Source organism: Ambystoma mexicanum, chromosome 8 (assembly GCF_040938575.1).
Source record: "Ambystoma mexicanum isolate Mex_15411 chromosome 8, UKY_AmexF1_1, whole genome shotgun sequence".
Classification (NCBI taxonomy): domain Eukaryota; kingdom Metazoa; phylum Chordata; class Amphibia; order Caudata; family Ambystomatidae; genus Ambystoma; species Ambystoma mexicanum.
The window spans coordinates 406,129,393-406,146,109 of NC_090929.1; the positions used below are offsets into that span (position 1 = coordinate 406,129,393).

At 46.5% G+C, this 16,717-nt stretch overlaps 1 protein-coding gene across 1 annotated transcript in view; it reads right to left on the reverse strand.

Annotated features, from left to right (window-relative positions):
- The window catches only part of LOC138471997 (tumor necrosis factor receptor superfamily member 8-like), a 321,803-nt gene that overhangs the window by 198,159 nt on the left and 106,927 nt on the right, over positions 1-16,717 (reverse strand). The gene's annotated exons all lie outside the window — the stretch shown is intronic.

Here is a 16,717-nt window from a genome sequence, read left to right on the forward strand (position 1 = left end):
GAAACTACCCACCAGCCACCCTCACCTCTGCCATTAACCCCACGCAGCCCCCTCAAGTCCTAACACCAGCTAACATCACCCCCACCACTAGACCCATGCATTACCTTGATATAACACCCCCATCCTCACACACTCATGACCTCCACCACCCACCCAGTCCGCCCCCAAGACCTGACACCACCCACCAGCCCCCTCATCTCTGCCACTACCCCAGTCATCCCCCTCAAGTACTGATACCACCCACCAGCCACCCTCACCTCTGCCACTACCCCCAGGCAGCCCCCTCAAGTCCAGACACCACCCACCAGCCTCCCCCACCTCGGCTATTACCCCAGTCAGCCCCCACAAGTCCTGACACCACCCACCATCCCCCCTCACACCTGCTCTCTACACCTGGATGTATTACATGACTTTTTCACATTATGTGTTGAACTTTTCCAGCACTGTGAGCGACTGCACAGTGTGTGTGCACATTGTGGCCCCATGCATGTGGTACATCATCCACACCCCCAGCTTATGTTCATTGTTGTCTCTAAAGGTATTGACTGTGCCCCACTGGGATCCATTCACACTTACTAGGACTGTCTAGCACAGGGTGTGTGGTATGTTGGAGGGTGAGTGAACAGCTGCATATTGTCCTGAGGTCCATTTACAATTGAGTCCAACCAAGGACATGGGTGTTTTTCTGCTTTGCATGCCATGGTGGGTTGTCCATGTTGTTTCTTTGATGTGAAGAAGCTAATTTCCCTTTCACAGGTGGCCTTGCTTTGCCAGTCTGCCCTTCTCCATCACTGACCTTTGTCCTTCCTCACCTGGGTTAAAGACATGTGGAATCTTGCGTCCCTGCTTTCACCCTCACTATGACAGAGATATGTTTGTCACAGTGTTGCTCGTAGTACCACAGGTGTACATTACTATTCTAACTGCCGGATTGACAGAAGTAAACAAGGTATCTTTTGATGAGCATATATATACGTAGGTGCAATGAAATTAATATTACCAAGAAAATGCAGTTTTTCAGTTTGAACATGTTTTTACTCGCTTATGAATTACACTCATTGGGAGTTGGACTCACATTTGTACTCCCTAAGAAATAATTTTAAAAGAGTAGGAAGTGAAATACTCCCACTTAGAAATCTGATTCGGAGCACTGTTTGTGCATGCTATTTCATGTGTAATGGACCACATTTTGGCTCTCCCAGACACACATTCTCAAGGTGTTGTTATGGGCACGGATTTAGACCCCAATTCATCATTGATTAGCACCTGGGATGTGGCCTCGCTGTGTGTGCTCCACAGAGGCAGGTTTTTCAGTGAAGTATGTTTGCACCAGCCGATTTCATGCAGCCTTGTCATGTGCCCTTTGGCCAACGAAAGGCAAGGGTGGTGCCTGTGGCTGTGGGTAGTGTCCCACCTGCATTTCCACTGGTATGCCACCCTGTGTGGTGACATTGTGCAGTACACATGTAACCACTATGATTTTACAAACTACTGGTGGGGCATATAGTAAAACACCACCAGACAGGTCAAGGGAGCGGAAACTTGACTTTAGCACCCCAAATGTGCACTCCACTATGACCATAGTGGCTACATGTGCTAAATTGTATCTTACCTCAGCTGGTGTGGCAAGATTCTGATACAGCATTATCATGAATGGTGACAGTGGCAGGCATTGTCCTCTGAAAATCTGTACATGGTTGGCATTTATTGTCATTGTCACGATCCATGCCGCTGACCCCCTCAGGTATAACAGCCCCCTGGAAGCAGTGGGGCTAAAGCCCTTCACACTGACCCCAAGGGCCTTAAAACTCCATCAGAAACATGCATGGAGTCAGTCCTGGTGCCTTTGGTGCCAGGCTCATCATCAGGAATAAAGCAATACAAGTTTTGGACCTTAATCCAACATGGAGGCCTATTACACAGCTCAGTTCTTTAGAACCAAGCCATGCAGTCTAGTGTTTTGGGTTTGGCTGAGCCTGGAACTACTTGGCCTGGAACTACTTTACCTGGGCTATTTAAACCACACCCAAACAGCAGAACACGCTTCAAGTTATTCTGCACTCCTGCAGCATAACGCTCACCGTGGCCAGCTCCTGCTCATCTGCTTCTCCAGCGGCCCGATCCTGAAGCCCTAGATCCGGATTCCATTAATAACTTGGAAGAACAAGAACAGCATTAGCAAGCAAGAACACTTACCTGTGAAGTAACCGGCATTGAATCCATCCTGCGCTTCGCTTACCTCGCCCATCTCGGGAGTTTGTTGCAACCTGCAAAGGTAAAGAAACAAGGACAGCATTAATAACAATTCTTACCTGGGCAAGCAGCGAGTCCTGGCAGCACCCTGCGCTTCTCTTACCTCGCCCATCTCAGGGTTTCACCGCAACCTGCAAGGGAGAAGGAACAAGGTCCGTCAATCCAGTGCAGGTGGTCCTCCCTGGAGCAGTTCATTTGGCCCCACTGGAACGTTTTATGGGGGACTCAAGAAAATATGCAGTATTCATGAACCAGTGCCGCCTCCATTTTCTTTGTAGACCCGGAGCCTTTCCTAACGATCAGTTGCGGGTTGCCTTCATTCTGTCATATCTGAGTGGCAGTGCAGCGGATTGGTCCATACTGTTAGTAAGCCAGGATGACCCACTCCTGTGGGATTTCAGGGGGTTTCAACAGGAGATCGAGAAGCTGTTCACCTGACATACCCAGGGCCAAGCTCTGGATAACAAACTTCTGTCCCTCCGCCAAGGCAGCCAAGATTTGTTAACATATATTGCCACTTTTAACAGACTTTTCATTGAAACTGGGTGGCCTGAGGAGAAACAAACAACGTTATTCCATCGAGGATTACGGGGAGGTTTGAAAGACGTCCTAGCTCAGGTGGTACACCCGCCAAAAGACTGTGCAGAGTTCATCAACCTAGTGGTGCAGCTAGACCCAGGCTGCAAGATCGAAGGACAGATCGAGCCAGAATGGAGAATCAGACTGTGTATTTATGCTCAAAGGAGAACAGTCCACGTTCATCAGAAAACACTTTGGAAAACACTCAGTCACCAACAACCGTCTCGGATGCATGCTGTGGAGGTATACATAGATGCATGCTGTGGAGGTATACATAGACAGCGGAGCCGTTGGTAACTACATAGACCAAGCCCTGGCACCAAGGATGGGGCTTCCCCTCTGTCAGAAAATGACAACTGAGAAGGTCACCACTGTCGACGGCACGGAGATAGCTTCTGGTCCTGTAACTCAACGCACAGCAGAATTGACCCTTCTGTGCCAAGACAGACATCGGGAAGCCATTGCCTTTGACATTATCAAGGCCCCTCAGTTCCGGGTGATTCTAGGGATGCCGTGGTTGGTGGCTCACAATCCTAACATCGACTGGCGAGCCAGGAAATTAGCCTTCTCCAATGAGTGTGCTCATGCGTGCTACCAAGTGGAAACACCATCGTTTGACCCAGAGACACCTGTCCAAGATAAAAAGGCATTGGTACTAGGTGTAACAAGTACACTACCAAGTGAATATCACAATTTCCAAGACGTTTTCCAAAAATAACAGGCTAATACCTTACCCCCTCACAGGCCATATGACTGCCAGATCGACCTCGTACCTGATGCACAAATTCTGTGTAGTCGAATTTATGCACTCACCGAACCTGAACATCTCCACTTGAAATCATATCTGGACCAATACCTGGCAAACGGTTTTCCCTGCCCGTCCAAATCCCCAGCAGGCTCACCCCTATTCTTTTGTACCCAAGAAGGAGGGGGACTTGAGAATGTGTATCGACTACCGCGCACTAAACCAGGTAACAGTTAAAAACCGTTATCCCTTACCCCTTATCCCAGAACTGCTGGACCAAGTCAAGGATGCCCAAATTTACACCAAATTGGACCTCAGGGGGGCATACCATCTTGTGCGTGTAAAGAAAGGAGACGAATAGAAGACCACCTTTCGTACTAATTATGGGCTGTACGAATATCAGGTGATGCCCTTTGGGCTTTGCAATGCTCCCGCCGCATTCCAGTACTTCATGAACAATGTACTACGGGAATTGATTGATGTATGTGCCCTAGTTTACATCAACGACATCTTGGTGTACTCCTCTTCTAAAAAGGACCATGTCAGGCACGTTCGCTCCGTCCTTGAAAAACTCTGACAGCACCAGCTATACACTAAACTTGAAAAATGCACCTTCCATGTCACCGAAGACGGGTTCCTTGGTTTTGTCCTCACTCCCAGAGGCGTCCGGATGGATATGCACAAAGTAGATGCCATCCTTAGCTGGCCATCACCGTCTTCAATCAAAGGTGTCCAAAGTATGCTTGGCTTTGCAAACTTTTATCGCCGATTCATCCCGGGTTTCTCCCAGATTGTGCACCCGATCACTTCTTTATTACGAAAAAACAACAAACTGTTCCAATGGACAGAAGAGGCGGAGAAGGCCTTCCAGGAACTGAAGAAAAGATTTACCTCAGCCCCGGTGCTACGACTCCCCTGCCCAGATCTCCCATATGTAGTGAAAACAGATGCCTCCAGCATGGCAATGGGGGCTGTTCTTTCCCAAAGGGATCCAGAAACAGGCCAGTTACATCCCGTGCCCTTTTGGTCACGAAAATGTACTACACCTGAACTTAACTATGCAATAACAGACAAGGAACTCCTGGCGATCAAGGCAGCCTTTAAGGCTTGGCGGCATTACCTCCTAGGCGCCAGACATACCATCACAGTAATCACTGACCATCGCAACCTACAATACCTCAAGACGGCAAAGGCTGAATCATCCTGTCAACTCCGATGGGCTTTATTCTTCGCAGAATATGATTACATAATCACGTACCAACCTGGAGTCCAGAACGGAAAAGCCAACACCCTATCCCGCATAGGTATTGATGAGAACGCATATTCAACCCCAGACCTGGTGGCCATTATTCCAGGTGACAAACTACTAGGATTTACAACAACGTTATCACTGGACGAACTCCAAAAGGAAATTCGGCTCCTAATGAACACCAAGGCTCTACAAGACTGGACCACTCTAGGTGAACATTACACAACAAAGAACCAACTCCTGTATTTCAGAGGGCCTTTATATTTACCGAATAAGGCACTACAAGAACAAGTCATTTCTGGTTATCACAAACCCCTGATAGAAGGACATCCAGGAATTGCCAAGACTGTAGCCAAGGTGAAAAGAAATTATTGGTGGCTGACCTGACGAAAGTACACTATGCAGTTTATTCTGTCATGTGGCATTTGTGCACAGAATAAATCCCAAAGCCCTGCAGGCATTCTTCAACCCCTGGAAATTCCACCTGCTCCTTGGCACACACTCTCCCTCGATTTCATCACAGATCTGCCTCCCTGTGAAGGGTTCAACACTATCCTAGTGGTTGTTGACCTATTCTCTAAAATGGCACATTTCATTCCGCTTAAGGGTCTACCAAACGCATCCAGTCCGGTAAAGGGTTTTTAGAGAAAATCGTATGATTACATGGTTTCCCCTCTGTCCTGATTTCTGACCGAGGGAGTCAGTTTGTGTCTAACTTCTGGAGGAAGAGTTGTGCAGTTGGCCAAATCAATATTCGTCTGTCCACTAGTCACCATCCCCAAACTGATGGCCAAACGAAGCAGACGTATCAGACATTAGAGCAATACCTACGCTGCATGTTACATCAAGTGGAAGAAAGCTGGAAGGATGTGCTGTGGATAGTCGAATATGCCTACAAAAACTCGCTACACACCAGTACCGGACAGAGTCCATTCTATACGGTATATGGAAGGCACCCACGTACTTCCGAATTTGATACCCCCTTGGCCTTGGAAATGCCCGCAGCGAAGACTTTACATACGACCATCACTCAAGCCTTGAAAAAGGCAGCAGATCACTTGATCCAAGCCAAAGAAAGACAGAAAAGATTCTCTGATCAACACCGAAGAAAAGCCCCAGACTACCAAGTTGGAGATGAAGTCTGGTTGGCGTCTCGGCATGTGCCCATAAGAGGAACTCAAACATTTCGTCCCAGATATCTAGGGCCCTATACCATCAAGGCTATTATACATCCTGTGGCAATAAAACCAGCTTTACCACCAAATATGCAGATCCATCCCGTATTCCATGTGTCACTCTTAAAACCTGTTCAGCCTGGAACTCGGGTCAAAACATCACCAGATCCGGTACTGGTTAACGCAGAATCCGAATTTGAAGTCAAGGACATCCTAGATTCTAAACTCACCAGATCCAAGTTATATTACTTAGTGGACTGGAAGGGATACAGGACAAGACATGGGAGCCTAGCGGGCACGTCCATGCGCCCCGCCTGGTAAGTCGATTTCATCGGAACCCTCTGACCAAACCAGGGCCAGACGGAGGAAATACCTTGAGAGTGGCCTTAGGGGGGTGTGCTGTCACGATCCATGCCCCTGACCCCCTCAGGTATAACAGCCCCCTGGCAGCAGTGGGGCTAAAGCCCTTCACACTGACCCCAAGGACCTTAAAACTCTGTCAGAAACATACATGACGTCAGTCCTGGCACCTTTGATGGCGGGCTCATTATCAGGAATAAAGCAATACCAGTTTTGGACCTTAATCCAACATGGAGGCCTATTACACAGCTCCGTTCTTTAGAACAAAGCCATGCGGTCTAGTGTTTTGGGTGTGGCTGGGTCTGAAACTACTTGGCCTGGAACTACTTTACCTGGGCTATTTAAACCACACCCAAACAGCAGAACTCGCTTGAGTTATTCTGCACTCCTGCACCGTAATGCTCACTGTGTCCAGCTCCTGCTCATCTGCTTCTCTGGGGCCCCGATCCTGAAGCCCTAAATCCGGATTCCTTTAATAACCTGGAAGAGAAGAACAGCAGTAGCAAGCAAGAACACTTACCTGTGAAGTAACAGGCCTTGAATCCATCGTGCGCTTCACTTACCTCGCCCATCTGGGGAGTTTGCCGTAACCTGCAAAGGTAAAGAAACAAGGACAGCATTAATAACAATTCTTACCTGGGCAAGCAGCGAGTCCTGGCAGCACCCTGCGCTTCTCTTACCTCGCCCAGCTCCGGGTTTCACTGCAACCTGCAAGGGAGAAGGAACAAGGTCAGCATTAACAAAGCACTTACCTGGGCAAGCAGCGCTTCGATCGCTCATCACTCCGGAACATCATCGCAACCTGTACAAAGAAGAGAGGAGAACACAGGTTAGCAATTAACACCAATAAACAGCGCAGCACTCTGCGCATAAATAACTCACCATGGTCTTCGCCATTGGTGAGTTATTGATAGGCAAGCAGCGAGTCCTGGCAGCACCCTGCGTTTCTCTTACCTCGCCCATCTCAGGGTTTCACCGCAACCTGCAAGGGAGAAGGAACAAGGTCAGCATTAACAAAGCACATACCTGGGCAAGTAGCGCTTCGATCGCTCATCACTCCGGAACATCACCGCAACCTGTACAAAGAAGAGAAGAGAACACAGGTTAGCAATTAACACCAATAAACAGTGCAGCGCTGTGCGCATCAATAACTCACCGTGGTCTTTGCCATCGGCGCGGCAACTCCGAGATCGCAACCATCCCTGTGAAAACAAAAAGAGACATTGTTAGGGAACAGCGTAGTGGAGCAAGACGCTGAGAAGACAGAGAAAACGGAGGGAAAGAAAGAGACAGAATAAAGACGGAAAAGACATTATAACTCACCTGGAAGACAGCAAGCAGAGTTGGAGTCACAGCCAGTTTGGACCCAACATAAGGGCATACGGACCAGTGAAGCAACTAGGTCCACGGAACGCCCGCACCAACCACGCGCCCCTGCACAGAGACGCAGGACGGAGAGTTCAATGCACAAAAACCTAAGGTGCTACCCAATGTCTGGCACATAACCAAGCAGAGAGGGGTCCGGGATAGCGCTTAGGCCTCCATCCAGTATCGTGTGGTTCCCCCGTGGATACCAGATGAGAGTAACAGTCATGGCCTGTTGTTCAGTGTTTCATGTGCATCCATGTGCGTGATAGTTCATACTCATTGATGAGCATTGTGTTGCTATATTTGCCAGGGCCCGGTGGAGTGGTATTTGGCGGTAGATTTAGCTATCATGCATGCTGCTTGGGATATTGGATTTCACTTCCATGATCAGTGCATAGGCATGGACTGGGTTTTTTTTCTGTGGCGGAAAGGTCAGTGACGGAAATGACTGCATGAGAAATGTACGATATACATAAATGTTCGTACATTTCTCATGTGAACATCCATGGTAAAACAACCCCAAAACCGAACCCCTAAACACACCCCCAGCCCCAACACACTCCCAGTCTTCTACTTACCTTTCGCCTCAAAGCACGGTGTCCCTGCGACGCTAGTTCCCTTTCTCTTCTGTGATCTTTTTATTTTTGTCAGGCAACTGCGGGGCTGTCCCCTGAAACTGCTCGCTATACTGTAAAGTATGGTGAGCGGGGTGTCGCGGGGGACACCCCCTCAGTGCCCACAGCCTTTGTTTTTCTTTTTTTTTTTTACCTACCCCACCAAAACATACATACCACAAAAGGTTCAAACTATTTCAGGTTTTTTGGTGGGGTAGGTAAATTGGATTCGGCCATTTCGGCCAATTCCATTGGCATCACACACTACCTGCATATTAATAGAGTGCCAGTGTGTGCGATTGCGGTAGATGTGCTCCGTCAATCTGGGGGGCCACTGGGCAACATGCGTACGGTCAATTGCACCTAGTACACATGAAAAGTGTGCTATTATATAGAATTCCTGGCACACTCTCTGCCTTTCCTCCAGTGTTCGGGGCATATATATATGTGTTTGCGCACACACACACATGCTGTTATGCATTGCAATACCTGGTGGAAGACAGCGGGATTGTGTGACCTGCGATATCCCACCAACTTTTGTCATGGTGCGCTGGAAGGAACCAGTTGCAATGGAATGCAGTGCAGTCAGCACTTTCACAAGCGGGGTAAGGCACTGGGAGCAGATGGTGGGTGATGCAAGGTCATGATCCCATTCCCTGACAAGGTCTAGGATTACATGAGGGGGACCGAGTACCTGGCATATACCTGGTCATCAGGCATCCCAAACAATGTGGTGCGTTGTGTGAAAATACGGCCGCTAGTCATCCTCCTCCTCCTTCGGTGTCCGTGCACAATAGCTCCTGCTATTGCTGGGTTCATCATAGCTGTCGAAGTTTTTTTGAACATTGCGTGCTTTATATGCATTGGATCCTATGTGCATTGAACTTTATGCCTGCTATCCTGTGGTAGATGGATCCCAGGGTTTGTGTGTGCTTTTTCCAGACGCGAGGTTGTGCATTGGAATCCATGAATTCGGTTGGGTTTGTGTTGAAATGGGCATGCTACTGCTTAGCGTGGACCGTCCCTCAACACACCCACATTTTCACTTGTTCCTCCTCATTCTGCATGTCCCACTCCCTAGTTGGGTCTCTGCGTAGGCCCGTCCCACAATCTGCGGGGAGTCTCCTGCAAGGAGCTCGACCTCTCGCAGAGATGTGCCGAGCCTGCTCAGAGTCCATGCGAAGCCCGGAAAACGCAAAGTCGATTCCATGAATCGACAAACAGGGTTTTGCATGCAGAATGGCCTGAAAGTCCCGATTTTCCACGTAGTTAACTCCAAGGTCTTAGCATTAGCTACTGCACAAAATTATGTGTAAGACACATATGATACAACAAAGAGAGATCTATTTTATCTGCAGTGACTCCATTAGATCCTGAAATGAACCCGCAAGCGCACATTAGAATCACTTAACGTGCCCGGTTATCGTCTGCCCACTGTCCATGCTAACATCTTCATTTCCCAGACAAATGATGAAATCATCACAAAATGAGTCTCTTTAATTTGTAAAGGGCTATGCAAATACCACAGCTTCACCTTGGCAAATTGGGAACATATTTGTTGAGTAGGTGCATACTTTCTAATTCTTACAAACTCTAGGGAAGTCTTTGTTTACAGGTCATCAATGCTATGGGTAAGAAATCAATCCTCAGATACAAGTCCTGCATGGCTGGAGCTGAATATCCCTACTCAATCCCATGTCTGTGCTGCACTGGTACTCCTGCAGCACTCTGGAGTCAAAGAAGGTGCCCAATAACTTGCAATCATAAAACATTTCATGATAAGATGTCTCAGGAAGGTGGTTGTGAATCATCCTGCAATATGTCTGAGATAGTTGTTAAATCTGAGGTGGTTAGCTGGGCAATGTGGATCCATCTTGGCATGTTGAAATTTTGATGCTCACAAATCAAAGTATTAAATTCAAGGAAAGGTAAGAAGTAACTGGTCAAAACACTAGATAATAGAAAAGCTGGAACACATGGCAGAGTAGCAGATAGCGGCCCATGGTCATAATTTGAGATTCCTCATGGTGCTGCCCATGTGCCCAAGGCCCTGAGCTTGCAGGGATAGGGCTGCAAAATAGAAGTAAAAAGGGCATCATAAAACACATGTAATGAATGGGAAGTAGTGTCTGCCAGGTTATTGTAGAGGAGCAGACGCACATATCCGCAGGAGATCCTACCCCTCTACCTCCCATGTATTGGAGCCATGAGACCGTGCCCTGTCTTACACCAACTATTGTACCAATACCGCAGCGAGTATATGGAAGACGGTATCCATTAAGACGACCATATCGAATGTACCCTTGTGTTGATGACAGCCTACAGGAGGAACTCCCAGAAGGAATATGAGAAAGAGCTAAGAAAATTGACTGATGACATCATAAGAAAGAGTGCACGACATCCTGAAATGCTGAATGAACAAGATGTATGTATCCTAGAGAAGAAATGAGGAAATAAAGAATCAAGTGAACCTTAAGGTGTAAAAGAGGATTACACAGTGAATAGTGCTGCAGAACTCAGAAGTATAAAAAATGTATATACGCTGAAATGCAAGATAGATCAAGTCATCGTACAGGCGAGCTATAAGCAATAAATAGAATGCAGGCGGAAACGCCATTGTACAGAAACTGAACATTGGTATCATGCAATAATAAGCCTAAGAATCATGAAGAGAAAAAGGAAGGCTGTGTCGCATTAGAACAGCAGGCTACTGAAGCTGCCTGGGAGGCTGTCTGGCCTGAAGTCAAGAACTGAGAAGTCGAGGTCAGCTATCTACGTTGAAGAGGAACGTGTGTGCCGAGGATGAATCCTCTCACCTTAAGGTGCAAGAAAGAATACAAAGGATGCCAAGTCTTAATTCTTTTAAAAACATTTAAAAGCTTGCCGAATTAGCAGAATCATGGTCTCTTGTCACGTGAGTCGAGGATGGAAATAAGGCTTGAACTTGGAGTTTCATATATGATAGTGAATGCCCTCACTCCCGTTGCATTCCCAGGACAAAAATACTCTGCAAGGCCTAGTACAAAGAGAATTTCATGGAAGAAGGCATGTGTGATGAGAGATGTTGGGCTTATTGAGTGGCAGGGCAGCCTCATGTCCTATCTCCTTGCACCTGGGTCTTGGCTTAGTGCTGCTAACTTAACCGAATTTTCCAGATAAGGCACACGCGTGCCAAACCAGTCATATTAGTGATATAACGAAGGATCTTATAGCTGAAGAAACCAATGAAACACTGTGTGAATGATTTTTCTTAAATGACACATAGGCATAAATTGTCCACCTGATATCGCACAGCCAATAACAAACCTAGATGGTATATGATTGTATATCTAGTTGTGTCCCTTAACCAATCCAAACCCTTGAAAGGTTTTCCACTATTGCCATGTAGCATGATGTCATTCTGACACATAAAGAAGTATATAATTGTATTTTTTGTGGAAATCACAGAGAATTAACATATGTCTGGTGATGTTCCTCCTAAACTCCCTGTTTTAGATCATTGCTAATAAAACAGCAACTTGCCAAGTTTTGAGTTCGTCTGGTTATTTGGACTCAGAATTACTCTGGTGTAATTCCATCCAGTAATAGAAAGCATGTTCTAAGGGCCATAGCTCATTATGGATCCCTGCGCAATATATTGATGATACAACAATCTAACAAACCAAAACATATTCCTATGGAGACACTCATGGAAATTGTCCTTGGAAACTCTGGTGCTGGTAACAGGACCTAGTATAAATTTCCAGGTGTCCAATATAGTTGCATCTGTTTCTTCTTGAGTGCTTACCCATCCACCTCAAAACCACTAAGTTTGGGAGACTAGTTTCATTCCAAATATGGGGGTCGCCAGGAGTACCAGGTGTTACCTCTTGCAATTCTCCATCTACCCAAAGTTCTGCTAAGGTGACTTCAGATCCTGGCTCAGGGAAGTAAGATGAGGCCATGCAAAATGAAGGTAAATGGGCTGCCTTAATGCCAGTAAGACGGAGATCCTCCTCATCGGAACACCAGCTCCCTCCTTTCCTCTCTTTCTCTGGCTGCCCACCTTGGGCCCTCTTCCTGCTTCTACCTGTGAGGCTAAGAACCTTGGGTTCATCTTCGACTCCACACTCTCCTTCTCTCCTCACATCTCTGACATCTCTAAGAAGTCAAACTATCAGCTGCACCTCCTCAGAGGTATTGTTCCTTTTCACTTTCCCCAAGAAGCTCACTGTCTCCAGATCTCTGGTCCTCTCTAGGCTGGACTATTGCAACAGCTTCTTTCTAAATCTTTCTGCCTCTACTCTCCGTCCTCTACAACTTATCCAGAACAGGACTGCAAGACTTGTCCTTGGCATCAAGCCCAGGGATTGTATCTCTCCAGCTCTGTACTGTAATCTCCTCATTGGCTCCCAGTGGTGGCAAGGATCAAATTCAAGACTCTCTGCATCGTCCACAAGGCTTTCTGGGGCCTGGGACCGCACTACCTCCAACTCTCTCTTCCTAAACATCTCCCTACTCGAGCTCTCCGCTCATCCACCTCGAACTCTCTGAGGGTCAGTCGCTTTTCCAAGCAGAGTGTAGGGGGCAGATCTCTTTCTTCAACGGGGGCCTCCCTTGGTACAGCCTCCCGGCCTCTCTCAAACTTGGACAGAAACACCTCCAGTTCCAGAAGCAACTCAAGACATTCCTCTTTGCTTCCGCTTTCTCTCTTCCTCTCCCCTGCTGATGACCCGTCTGCTCCACGCACTGGACACTTGGCCACGCTCTGAACTTGGGCCCAGGTCTATGCATTTCCAGTTGCACCTCACACTGCCACTTGGCTCCGCCAGCACTTGTGGTCTGTATCTGTAACCCTACAGTGCCTTCTCTCTGCACTTATGAGCCACTCGTTGGCTGCACTTTCTGATTGCCAGCACTGAGCCACTAGCTGGTTGCACTTTTTGACTACATGCACTTCTACCCCGCCCCCCCCCCCCGACACTTCTCCTCTTCCACTTTCCCTGCACATGTGCGATCTGAATGACACAAGGCCTAGTAAGATCGTTGTTTTGTCCTCCCTCTGTTCCCCCCCTGTCTTGTCTCGCCTAGAAACACTTGTGTACAGGCGCGTTATAAATGCCATATCATATCATATGATGAGAGCCATGTTTACTTTCTTTACTTTGCACTCGTTGTCCTGCTGCTCTGTAGACTCCAATTGGCTACAAGGGTTACACAAGGCAAGAACTGTTCCTCCCAGCGTCACCACATCAGCAGAATATGCTGATGAAGGTGGGAGCCTGAGGCACAGACACTGGGTCCGTAATGGCAAGAGAGACACGGACTGTGGACATGGAGTAAGTTATGTTACGTTATTAATGTTTTATTATGTGATGTGATATCGGTATAGCACCTAATTGCCATTTGCATGGCCTCAAAAACCTGAGTAGCCTGGGAGTTCAGGCACTCCATATGGGGCATTGGATGACCTAGGGAGGAATGACTGGGCAATTTGAGGATGCACTTCAATTGTACTAGTGAGATGGTACATTACACAGGGTGATTAAGCCAAAAATATGAGCCATTAACTGTCTCTGGACTGTGTACTGGGACATTTGAGCTGTGCTTCACAAATAATGCCAGCAAGTGGACATATGAGTCGGTGCATGATTACTACACCATGCATGTAATCCATTAACTATGATTAGAAGTCATGTTTGAGAAATTGTCACTTACTTAATTTAAAGATGGCAGCACCTCCTGCCCTTTGCATATATGACTTTACCAGCCGTATGACTCATAAAGTGACAGTACATTTTAGACGGCTCTTCACACGTGAGTACAGCACCGGGACATGTGAGGCTGTACTTTGCATTCTATGACTATACCTATGTGTGAGGATAGAACAGGCATCTGATGTCAGAATCTGCAGGGTTTTACACTTAGCTGCACCTGGGTCTATACGGCTGTTCTGGTATATAATGACTAAACATGGCATGTCAGGTTATAACTGGTATAATATAACAATAATTGGCCATTTGGAGTTTTACTAGAAGTGTCTCTGGCCGATGATAGTTCTTCTGGCTGCACCCCCATTGCATATAAAGACAGAAACATAGTAGACATTTGTTTGGTAACTTAAACAATGTGTTATTATACGAATCTTGAACATGTGTACAAAATATTTCCACAAAGTCACTTCCTGTGATATCATCTGGGGGAAAGGGTATGTAGCATTGCGTTCTGTGATGTTGTCGGTTTGTGATGCTATTTCTGCCACCTCTGGTGTGTTGGAGACTTGATATACCTGCAGTAATCTAGCAGTAGAACTAGTTTAAGATCTCCAGACACCGTGAAAGCCATGCATACTTCAAGTAATTGGAAAACAGCTATAATATTGAACATGCATTGTAATATTAAACGGCCACATTTATAGCTACGTAAGTGTGCATGAGTGGCTTAGTGAGAGGTTGTGTGAATTACTGGGACACATTAATGTGTGTGTTAGTTTGGCTGGTGAGAGTCTGGCACTGAGCAGCAATATTAATGTTTTGCTGGCATACATTGCAGGCACCATCATGAACCTATTTTATAGTGGCAATACTGACATATATTTGGCCACAACCAGCATTAACATGTATTTTAAAGGGCCGTTCTGACACATATTGTTGACAGAGGCATCATAAACACGTACGTTATAGAAACAGTTTTGTCTTGCATTGTGGCACCATCATGCAAGTGCTCTACAGTTGCAGTACTGACATATATTTGGGCCAAGACGGTATGAATGAGTGGCTTACAGTACCATTCTGGAATACAATGTGGACACAGGTCTCTTGGGCATGTGCTTTACAGTGGCAGTGCTGGTATACATTGCAGGGACCATAATAAACGCATTTTAAAGTTCATTCAAATCTGACCAATATTTGTCCAGAGGCAACATGAACACATGCTTTATAGACAATGTTGGCTAGTAGTGTGGACAGAGGCATCGTGAGCATGTGCTTTAAAATCACAGTGCTGGCATATATTAAGGGTAACATGAAATTAGTGTACAATGGCAAACCTGGCATACATATGTTGTGCACATGCATTGTGAACATGTTGTCCAATGCTCCTGTGTACTGTTGGTGAGCTGGCATTCTTCTAATGGATTTTTTGATGTGTTACACTACAGAAACGATTGTAATTTGTATGTTTTTTCTCAGAAATTGTGCTGTAAAATGACCATTTCAGCCAATTATTCTTTTAAATGTCTCAGTGAAATCAGTTCATTTCTACAATTAGAGGAAATATTGATCCAACACCAAGAGAAAAAATAGCCACCACTGACCATAAATCATTTGATATGATATGATATGATATGATATATGATGTGGATTTATAACGTGTCTGTACACAAGTGTTTCTTGGCACGAAAATGTATGATAGAGGTGTCGCCTGCGCAGTCCCCATCCCCTGGCACCAAAAGATACCACCGCCACTGGATAGGATACATAAATGGAGTTAAGTTTTGCTCTTCTTCCAGGTAGGCTAACAGTCTATATTAATTGTAACAGCTTTTTCAGTTATGATATGTTTTTATGAAAGCCAGTATCTCAGCAGCGATGTGTGGCAATTTACAGATGTCAGTGTCGCATCTGAGCAGCAGGAGTCTCTTTCTGGCACCTCTGGCCATGTCAAGACCCAGGAAGCCCTCCCTACTTCCTGCTTCCTGTCTGCGTGGAGCACAGCAGCCGAGCACCTAGAAAGTAGTTAAGGAGGGAGCGTCAGGTTGATTGTGGAGGGAAACAGGTAAGGAAAAAAGGTATTTTGTCTGTTTGTATGCGTGTGTGCGAGGATTGCATGTATATATGAATGTATGGGTAAATGCATGCAAGGTGGTGTCTTTGTGTGTATGAACGTATGTGAGGCAGTGTCTGTATAAGTGTGCACGTATGAATGAATTCAGTTTGAATAGTATGCATGGGTGCAAATGCATGTGTCAATGAGAAAGTAGTGTAAATGTTTTGAGTGTTATATCATGTTAGGTCCACTTATAAAGCAAGTGGTCACCCGAGGGTATCATGGCGCTAGAGTGAGGAGATCCTGGTCAGGGGCCAACAAGCCTAGAAAAGGAAGGTTTTGACAGCCTTTCTAAAAGCAAGATGATTAGAAATGTTCTTGATGATCGTTGGGAGTTCGTTCCACAGCTGTGCAGCTGCCGCCGAAAAAGCTCGCCCTCCGATCCGAGCATGTTTATATATGGGGACTGTTAACATATCAGCAGAGGCGGAGCGCAGTGACCGTCGGGGGACATAGGGCATTAATTTCGCTTGGAGATATTCTGCCCCTTGGCCATGTAGAGCACGATGGACAATGCACAGTGCCTTGAAGTTGACTCGTTGAGTCACCGGAAGCCAGTGCAGGGATT